General features: G+C 33.0%; 1 long non-coding RNA gene and 1 other non-coding gene across 2 annotated transcripts in view; one reads left to right on the forward strand and one right to left on the reverse strand.

Moving 5' to 3' along the window:
- LOC141480011 (uncharacterized) overlaps positions 1–9,063 on the reverse strand; it is a 355,353-nt gene that overhangs the window by 133,288 nt on the left and 213,002 nt on the right. The gene's annotated exons all lie outside the window — the stretch shown is intronic.
- On the forward strand, positions 6,647–6,719 carry TRNAV-AAC (transfer RNA valine (anticodon AAC)). Its single transcript has one exon. It is a non-coding gene; the product is annotated as a tRNA-Val (tRNA).

A 9,063-nucleotide genomic window follows, 5' to 3' on the forward strand; every position in this document is an offset into this window, starting at 1 on the left:
TATGTTTGACATTTGTTAAAGGTGCGTATTCACAAAAAAGCGAGCACGAGCGAATAAGAGCGAACGAGCATTCTGCATCAATAATCGTCTGGTGAGTACGGGCTAGCGAGCGAGCGAACGTATGCTTGATCGGGTTCAGAAAAGATGGAGAAGAAGGCGGTACATCAAAAGGTGCTCGCACAAAGTAGATGGATCAACTACGACTACGAACTTGAAGATATTAGCTCTGGTGTGGACGAGACATCAATATGACGAGCAAACACCAGCGAACATGAGCGAACACGAGCAAACATACACGAATGCTCGCTCATGCTCTCTCGTGCTAGCTTTTTTGGTGAATACGCACCTTAAAATATGTTATCTATTCAAAAAATAGGGTGATTTTTGATTTTTTTCAAAAAGTATTCATTTATTTATCGATTTCTATTTTGTTCCCACCAAAGTTCTTCTCCCTACATATAACACACTTGTGCCAGCGTTTTCCCAATCCTAGAAGTAGTTCTGATATGCACCTTTTGGTATGACTTTGAGCTCTTTCAGCAATTCGGATTTCACCCAATCGTAGCAAAATGCCGTTCTTTCACAGGTCTCTTTAATCTTGAGAACAGAAAAAAGTCACAGGAGGCAAAATCTGGTGAGAACGATGGCTGAGACATAATTACGGTCAATAAATTACGAACAAGCAATGACGAGTGAGTAGGTATATTATCGTGATTCCCAGTGAACACCAAATATTTTCTTCGTATTACTTCTCGTAAGCAGATCAACTTCAAGATAATCCTCTTTGACCGTACGACCATATGGCAAGAACTCCTGATGCACTATGTTTTACGGCTATCGAAAAAAAAAAAAAAGTGAGCAATACCTTGACTACTTCTAACTTTCATGCCTCTTACCAACAAACTGAACATGCTAAACAGCTGGAACTGAAAATATGTTCGACACCATTGTACCAACATAAAAAATTAAAAATATGCTAATAAAATGTACGTAGCCCGCGAAATAACATTTACCTTATTTTCTGAACAGTCACGTATTTCAAAGTATGTGACTTCAGAAGGCTCACTTGCGAATAAAAATAATTTAAATACAACTGTAATGAATTTGCTCATCTATGATTGATCTCGAAAGTAGTGGCTTATGAATCTGACTAACTGTTTGTGTCGAACAAATTCATTCTAAATACTTCATCAGACTATTGCAATTACTAAAATACACTATTTTTTCCATATTGCGTTTTTTGAAGCAACTCGGTTGTTTCCGTCTACTGTGAACACCCACGATAAAAGAAGAAAATCTCCATCATTTTCAGAATTTATTCGAACATTATCGTGAATTACGAGATCCAAATCAAATATCGATAACGCCATTCAACTCTGAATCTAGGTCTCATCAATATTGAGTTTCCCTTAATTCGGATCATACCGTCATGAATTATTGAGGTGCGTGAGAAGTTGAAGCCAAGATGGATAAGGGCTTTGGTCGGATCGTTACAGTCTGTCCAGAAACATGGAAAATCTAAAGGACTGAATGTCGTTCCAATTTCAGGGGCCTTCGAGTAGAAGGGATGTGTAAAAGAGGGAGGGCGACTGATAAATGAGCATTCTGTAAATAAACTGTACATTTCTAGCACATACATACCATATGAGTTCGACCATTCATTCACACAACAACCTAAAGAGGAACTACACATTCGAAAATTACACTTTGAAAACTGAGTGCGGCTATTATAGTTTGTTTCTATTATACTCGTAGGTCTTGCTTTTTGGAGTTGTTAACGGTCATTCATTTTGAATATGTTTTTCCAGGTTACGCCGATAAGAGTATCTTCAGAAGAACAAAGATCGGTTTTTTCTCTCCAAGTTCAAAAAACTGACCCGGATTTCTGTCATCGGTGAGACTTTCCAGGTTTTGGAGAAATTGAACGCGGTTTTGATGCATGATAAGTTTTACATGATTCAAATTTCTTGAATCGTTGTATCCTAAATAACTATCGATGATCAGTTTTCTATTAGTCAATGCTGTCGAAATAACCTTTGAAAAATATTAAGTTTCAAATAAATGTGGAAAAAACATAGAAAATATTATTTTTCATTTTTCGTGATGATCTCCTACCATGTAGTAACGGCTACATCCATCAATTCATTAAAAACTCATTTTTATCTTTCATTACAAAAAATTAGGTGAAGGAATTTTATTGGACATTGGCTTTCCTATCTTATCTGAGCATGCATAATTTACATTTGAAATATAATACAAAATTCTTGAATTTATTATAGTATACTGTTACGTTTTCCCGGGGGTTTGACAATAATTGACTATACTGTACAACCAATCTCAACTTCATTTCACTGCTATACTGACAATACAAAATAAACACTGAAAGAACTGAAACTTCAGACTAGGGGTCACCAAGTTCTTGAAAATTTCAAGATCTTGTCTTGTGAAAAAAATAATATATTTTAACGTAACATATTTTAATTTATCGAATATTTCTTTTGCTGATTTGAATTGAAAATAGTAAATGATATTTACCTAATCCTGTTGAAAATAAATTGCAAAATTTATTTTAAATAACAAATTTGGCACTATTCTATTAAATCTCAACTTAGATTCTCTTTACTCTGACTTTGGTTCATCCAATTTAAAATACTATTACGTCCACTTTCACTTGACGTAGAACATTGAAACTTGCTTCGATCAGGAACCTCTTGAGAAAACTCTGTGTCAAATAACATCTCATGCTTTGCTTTTAAGTGTCTTTTCAACCCAGAAGCCCCAGAAGTTTTCATTTTTAGGAAAACAATTTGATTATGTTTTTGAAAACATGGTATACATTTGGCTTATTATTCATTTTTGTTTTTGCCATTGGTAATGGTGTCCACCTCATTTTCAAAAAAGTCACAGGATTTTTTTCTGCCTGTAGTGCCAGTATCGCTACTACTACCACTATCCTGCATTGGTAAATGCTGCTACTATATCCTGCCACTATCGCAGACAGCTACAATCTCACAGATTTCAGTTTTGTCATTTTCAGTTTTCACACTCGCACTAGTAGTCACGTTAGTCTCACTGATTATTTCATATTTACCTAAACCGTAATGCTTACGTTTCTGTCTATTGCTTTTTGGTAAATATTCTGAGCCAGAATCGGAGCCAATTGACTCAGCAGACATACTCATTTACTGAAGAGTCACTGTCACTCATGGTAAAAAATAAGAAATAGTTTTAATATAAGGTACTTTTCATCACCAATATTCACAAACTCGCATCAGAAATATAACGACACCAGTACAGACTTCCACTTTGTAATACTAACCTTACTCAACTAAACGGGATAAAGCGTTCGGTAATCACCGGACCGGGTAATCACGAAATTTTGAAATCTAGAAATTTTTTGAGTCAAGACAAGATATCAGACATCACAAAAACGTCAAGACATTATTTTTAAAAATTTCTTGATTTTTTTCAAAACAAGACAAGAACTTGTTATCAAGACAAGAATTCTTGTCTTGTCGACCCCTACTTCAGACTAATAGTCAAATGTCTATCGCCTCATAAGATCACTTCGTACCGCACTTTCAACTAGACTTCTCAATCTGCCTGTTGGTAGTGTTTATATATCGTAGTGGAAGTCTCTCGAAGCGACGCGACATGTACAATGATCGAGAAACGCAAGTCGAGTCGACCTTAGCCAAGACACAATCGATTGACGAAGACCAGCGATGATCGGCTTTTTTTTTTAGGGAATAATGCACAACAATGCTTTTTGAAACGAATGCTTTGTATATTATTGTACTGAATTCTTATTTAATTTAAATTGAATGGAATTTTTGGAGATGAGTGGTGAAGGTAATAAGTGAATATTATAAGAGTTTGTTTGATGTATTATTTTATTCTGTTCATATTTGTTTTCACGATACCAAATTTGCCTCTTATTTGGGCTTGTTATTTTTCTATATTTTTACTATTGCTACCTCGAAAATGATATTTACGTCATTCATATCTGCAATGTTCGGAAATTTAGGTTTAAACTCAAATCATGGCAATGTGAATTTTTCCAAATGGTATTTACTGCAGCATAGGTGTTAATACATACAGAATGTGAAGTAGGGAATTATTAACATTGGAGTCCATTAGATTCAGAAAATTCAGTAACGAATTCCAAACAAATATTCATTTTGATAATAATTTAGAAATTAATTTTATGAAAAAATAAGAGAATATTATATCACATAGATCAGAACATTTTTCCAAATTAAGTCGTAGTTCTTTGAAAATTGTTTTTTTGCTATTGAACCCATCAGCAGTTAAGTTTCAAAGTTTTCAGTATTCATGAGTTGAACTCGTTCAAAATATACAATATTCTTTATATATTCTGTCGTGGTAATGCTTTCAAATTCAAATAAATACTGGCAATGAATGTTGATTATAATAGGATACTCAAAAATTGGAAATGAGCATGAAATTTTACAAGGTAAGGCTTCTATTCTATCACTAATCTGACTGTTTTTATTTTGTCGAAAACATTTGTTCATTATTAACAATTGATTTTGGAAACAATAGTTTCATTTACAGAAAATATATTGGTGTACGTCTATGATACCTTCAGCTATGAACTGAAGGTTTTCAGAAAACACTTTATTGTGAGATTTTCACTGAACAGTTTTACAAAAAAACAAGACGTGGCCTGAAGAAGCCATTGTATGGCGAAACACGTGTTGCGTTTTTGTGAAACTGTTTAGTGAAAATCTCACAATAAAGTGTTTTTTGAATACGTTAGTTATGGATTTTCATCAAGTATCGGCCAATTCCATCATATAACTAAAGGTTTCTTGAGGATTATATGATGAAAATGATATTTCTAATGAAACAATTTATATGAATTGAGCATTCATTTCAACAATTCATATTTAATATTGTGAAAAGTAATGGCATTTCCACGTTACAAAAATTGAATAAATAAAATTTCATCACTTCAGTTAAAGAATGAAACCACTATTGTCTAATTTCTGCTGTTTATTCTATTTTCACGACCGGTTTCGGGTTTTATCCCATTATCAAGTATAAAATCCAACTAATTATGGGTTTTATCCCATTATCAAGTATAGAAACTAATTAATCAGTTATAATGGGATAAAACACGAAACCGGTCGTAAAAATAAAATAGCTAGTAGAAATTAGACAAAAGTGTTTTCATTCATTTCATCAAACTGATCATGAATTTTTACAAAATAAATGAGTCATCAATTACGAAAAATAAAATTTAATATGTTTGAAGCCTTGTTTGAATATCTTGGTGGAAAAATAAATGTTTCATTACGGATGTGTTATACGCGAAAATATGCAAAAAAAGTCATATAAATATTCTTGTAGAGAAATATGTTTAGGTTAAGAAATTAAGAGAGTTTTTCAAATTCAATAATATATTATGTAAAACAATATTTTTGCAATTTCCATAAAAATTTTGGTGATGACTTCAGATTGTTATATGTCTCTGTTATATGAAGTAATATTCAATGTATACGTTTCTAAATATTGTCATATGACTAAAGACAGTCTTTTCGAATCCTGGATATATTTGAAAAGGTAGTAAATCTTATTTTATTGTTATTCCATATGAACCAAGATAAGTTAACGGATTGATTGAATTGGGAATAAATAAAAATGAATAAATAAAAAGAAAACATAAAGATAGCATTAACAACTGTCAATACCTATATATTGACTGTTTTCTCTGGTTAGGAATATTTCAATATCAAAACTTCCTGTGACAAAATAGCGAAATGAAATACATGAAATCGTTGCTATAAATCCAATATTCATGGAAGATTTTTAAACTACACTATTAATACAAATGGTTTTCATCTGCACAGTACAATACACGAAGCATAAATAATAGATGTATTCAACAATTGGTTTATGTGCATTTGGTATAATTATGTAAATTCGTAATTACGGAACATTAGCATGAAACAAGTTTAACCTCACTTTGAATATTCCGGTAATTCATATTCGAAAATATTCTACTCCATTGTAGGTAAATAACGCTGTTCGATATGATTTATTTATCGATAATACTGAAGGTGACTACTTCGGATAAGTGTCCTTGCGCAAATTTTGGGGTTATAGGCATTTCACCAATATCATGCTAGATAGAATTGGTTTGTTGATGACTAACGATTCTACACCAAATTTTTTGCACAATTGGTGATATAGTATCCCAAAATTGAAATAAATATATTTTATTATTATTTTCGAAAGGAATTTGCCAAGTGGCAATTATTTTTGGAAGGAATATGGCAAGTGGGGATTTCCATTCGTTATTTTTGAAACGATCTTCAAATTAACAGACTTGAAAATGATTTTCGTTTCTCTTCGTTGTTGATTGAACAAAATCGGTAAAAAAAACATGAGATAGGTAATCATAAATGAAGGTCGCCTATCACTTCTTTTTATGATATCGTCTTTTTCAAAATCCTTTTTTGTAAGATTTTCACATGAAATTTACGTCATTGAAACACGTGTACGATGCCCTATGCAAACATGTATAATATAAATATAATAAATTGAAAAACTTTTGTGGTTTCAGGAATCAAATTAAGAATGTAACATTCATTTTTGATCAACAATTTCACTTCGACAAGTTTCCGTGGTGTAGTGGTTATCACATCCGCCTAACACGCGGAAGGTCCCCGGTTCGATCCCGGGCGGAAACATTTTATTTTTTCTTGTACCTAACAACTAATAGTTGAATTATATGAAGGATAGCAAACTTCAATTTCAAGCAAGAATTTGACAAAACGCATGCTTTCCATTTAGTCATTCATTTCACTTCTCAGAAACCATTGAATGGATAAACTGAGAGTGTATCATTCATCTATAAAAACATTTTACAAACTATTCATGCACAATTTCACATATTAGAAACCAAAAATTAATTAAGATTATCGAGGAGAGATATATACGTATAAGAAAATACGTCTGTCGGGAAAGAACTACTTTCTCGGCTAATATCACGCTGGATATTGAATTATATCCGACAGATATTTATGCAGGATATCTATAGACGCTATTCTCGCATGATGTAATCCAATATCCATTGTGGTATTAGCCGGGAAAGTAGTTGATAGACTTTTAGCTGTGCCTACTGTATAGGTAGTTGGACTGATATTTTAAAATTCAGTCTAATGGTATGATTCTTCAGGTAGCAAAATTGTTTCCCAATAGTAAAGAGTAATACCTGCTCATTATGGATGCAAAACGCCAACACAGTGCTCAAATGGAATTTTGTGGCGTTTGTTTGCGTATTTAATCAAATATTAATTTTTATACAATTAATATTGTTTTCATAACATTTTCACTTGAAATATTCACATAATAAATAGGTATGCTTTTTTAAGGAGATATTAGGCATACGCAGAAATGATGGTGTGTTAACATTATATGAATCGGATAAATCTACGTTGAATGTTATGATTGAAGGTTCTACAATTTCCCCAACTCAATAGTATAATTTCCACAACTAATAAGTATCATTTCCAAATATTATCTTTTTTATAACATATTCGCGATTGTTCGGTAAACTTTCGCATTTTTCGGAATCGACAATTTTTATAGACTGTGTTATTTCTTGCAGCGAAACCCTTCAGTTGAACCAAAACAAGTTTGTAATGATGAGAGGGCAAACGCAGATGAATGATATTTTGTTTCTGTGCCATCTTGTTGACTACACATTCCATGAAATGAGCTTTATTTGATCATACCATGTCTTCATAGTAATCACCATAATTGTTTGACTCAAACATCAATAAACCCTCCTGAACAAAATCATCTACAATTCCAACGAGGTAAATAATCAATCGCTTTCCCTTTCTAGAAGGAGACTTCAGTCCGGTCGGCCAGCCGTCTAAAAATGCTTGACGTGACTCATAATGTGTTTATTTTGCTACATCTTTCAAAGGTATATCCTCAGGTGATGTCTTCTACAGCAAATAATTTCATCATTTTCGATTGTGAGCGATTTCTAGTTTTTTTCCAGTTAAAATTTACAGCTTTTGAAGTTTTTCAAAATTTCCTTCTACCTATCGTTGGTGACAAACTCTGGACTTCTTTCAAGGCTCCCACTATTTGGTCGAGGGTTGGTATCTCTCTCTTAGAATAAAGTAAATGTAGGTACTGTTCTTTTGATTACAAGTTTGTAGTTTTCATCCACAGTCGCATTTTTTTTTCTGAAGATGGTTTGGGTAATTTCACGGCTTAATTTTTGTCTCTTATTCTTAATGTATATGAGAGCGTCATGTATATATTATGAATAATAATATGTTCGATAACAGAAAAATAACATTTGCTCATTCGTTTTCCTGCAGAGAAAACTGGAGTAGCCATTTCAATTAACACACAAAGTATAATTTACTGATAATAACACTGGAGGAAGCCATAAACCACCATATGCTCGAAGGCTTTAACATCTTGAGCGATCATGAATATGACTTTCGGAAAGAAAGATCAATAGGGGACCTTCTATCGTATGTCATCCATATTTGTAATAACGCAATCGAAAAACATGGAGAGTCAAGAGTTGTTGCACTTGATATATCTGAAGCCTTTGACGCTGGTGTTCCCCAGGGACCAATTATGAGATTATCTGAATTGTTTTCTCCTGATGCTGCCAACAGTGTGTAATGGATCGTATGGTATCTCAGGGTTGTAGTGAATCAAACCTGGCTCTTTGTAGTGAAAAGCAGAAATGTGGAAGACTGTTTATTCTCAGATGAGTTGACAAAACTAAAATAGTGCACGTTTAGATTTACACTTGAATTTTATATCCTTACCTACCTAAAATAGTGCAGGCACCAACCAAATATCAAAAGGATAATATTATGAGTTTTATTCAACCAAAAGCACGAAAACAGTTTTATCAATGTGTCGATCTTTTCTGATTTTCAAATGGCCTTGCAGTAACCATGATCGAAATAGCCGTTGCCGTTTTTATGTGGAACTAAAAAAACTCGCCTTGAAAAACCTTTCTCGAGCTGCTAATCGTAGCCCTGCCTGGAGCAC

The sequence above is a fragment of the Leptinotarsa decemlineata genome, unplaced genomic scaffold (genome assembly GCF_025532065.1).
Source record: "Leptinotarsa decemlineata unplaced genomic scaffold, Ldec_3_MD MMD2_P_RNA_scaffold_5, whole genome shotgun sequence".
Lineage (NCBI taxonomy): Eukaryota > Metazoa > Arthropoda > Insecta > Coleoptera > Chrysomelidae > Leptinotarsa > Leptinotarsa decemlineata.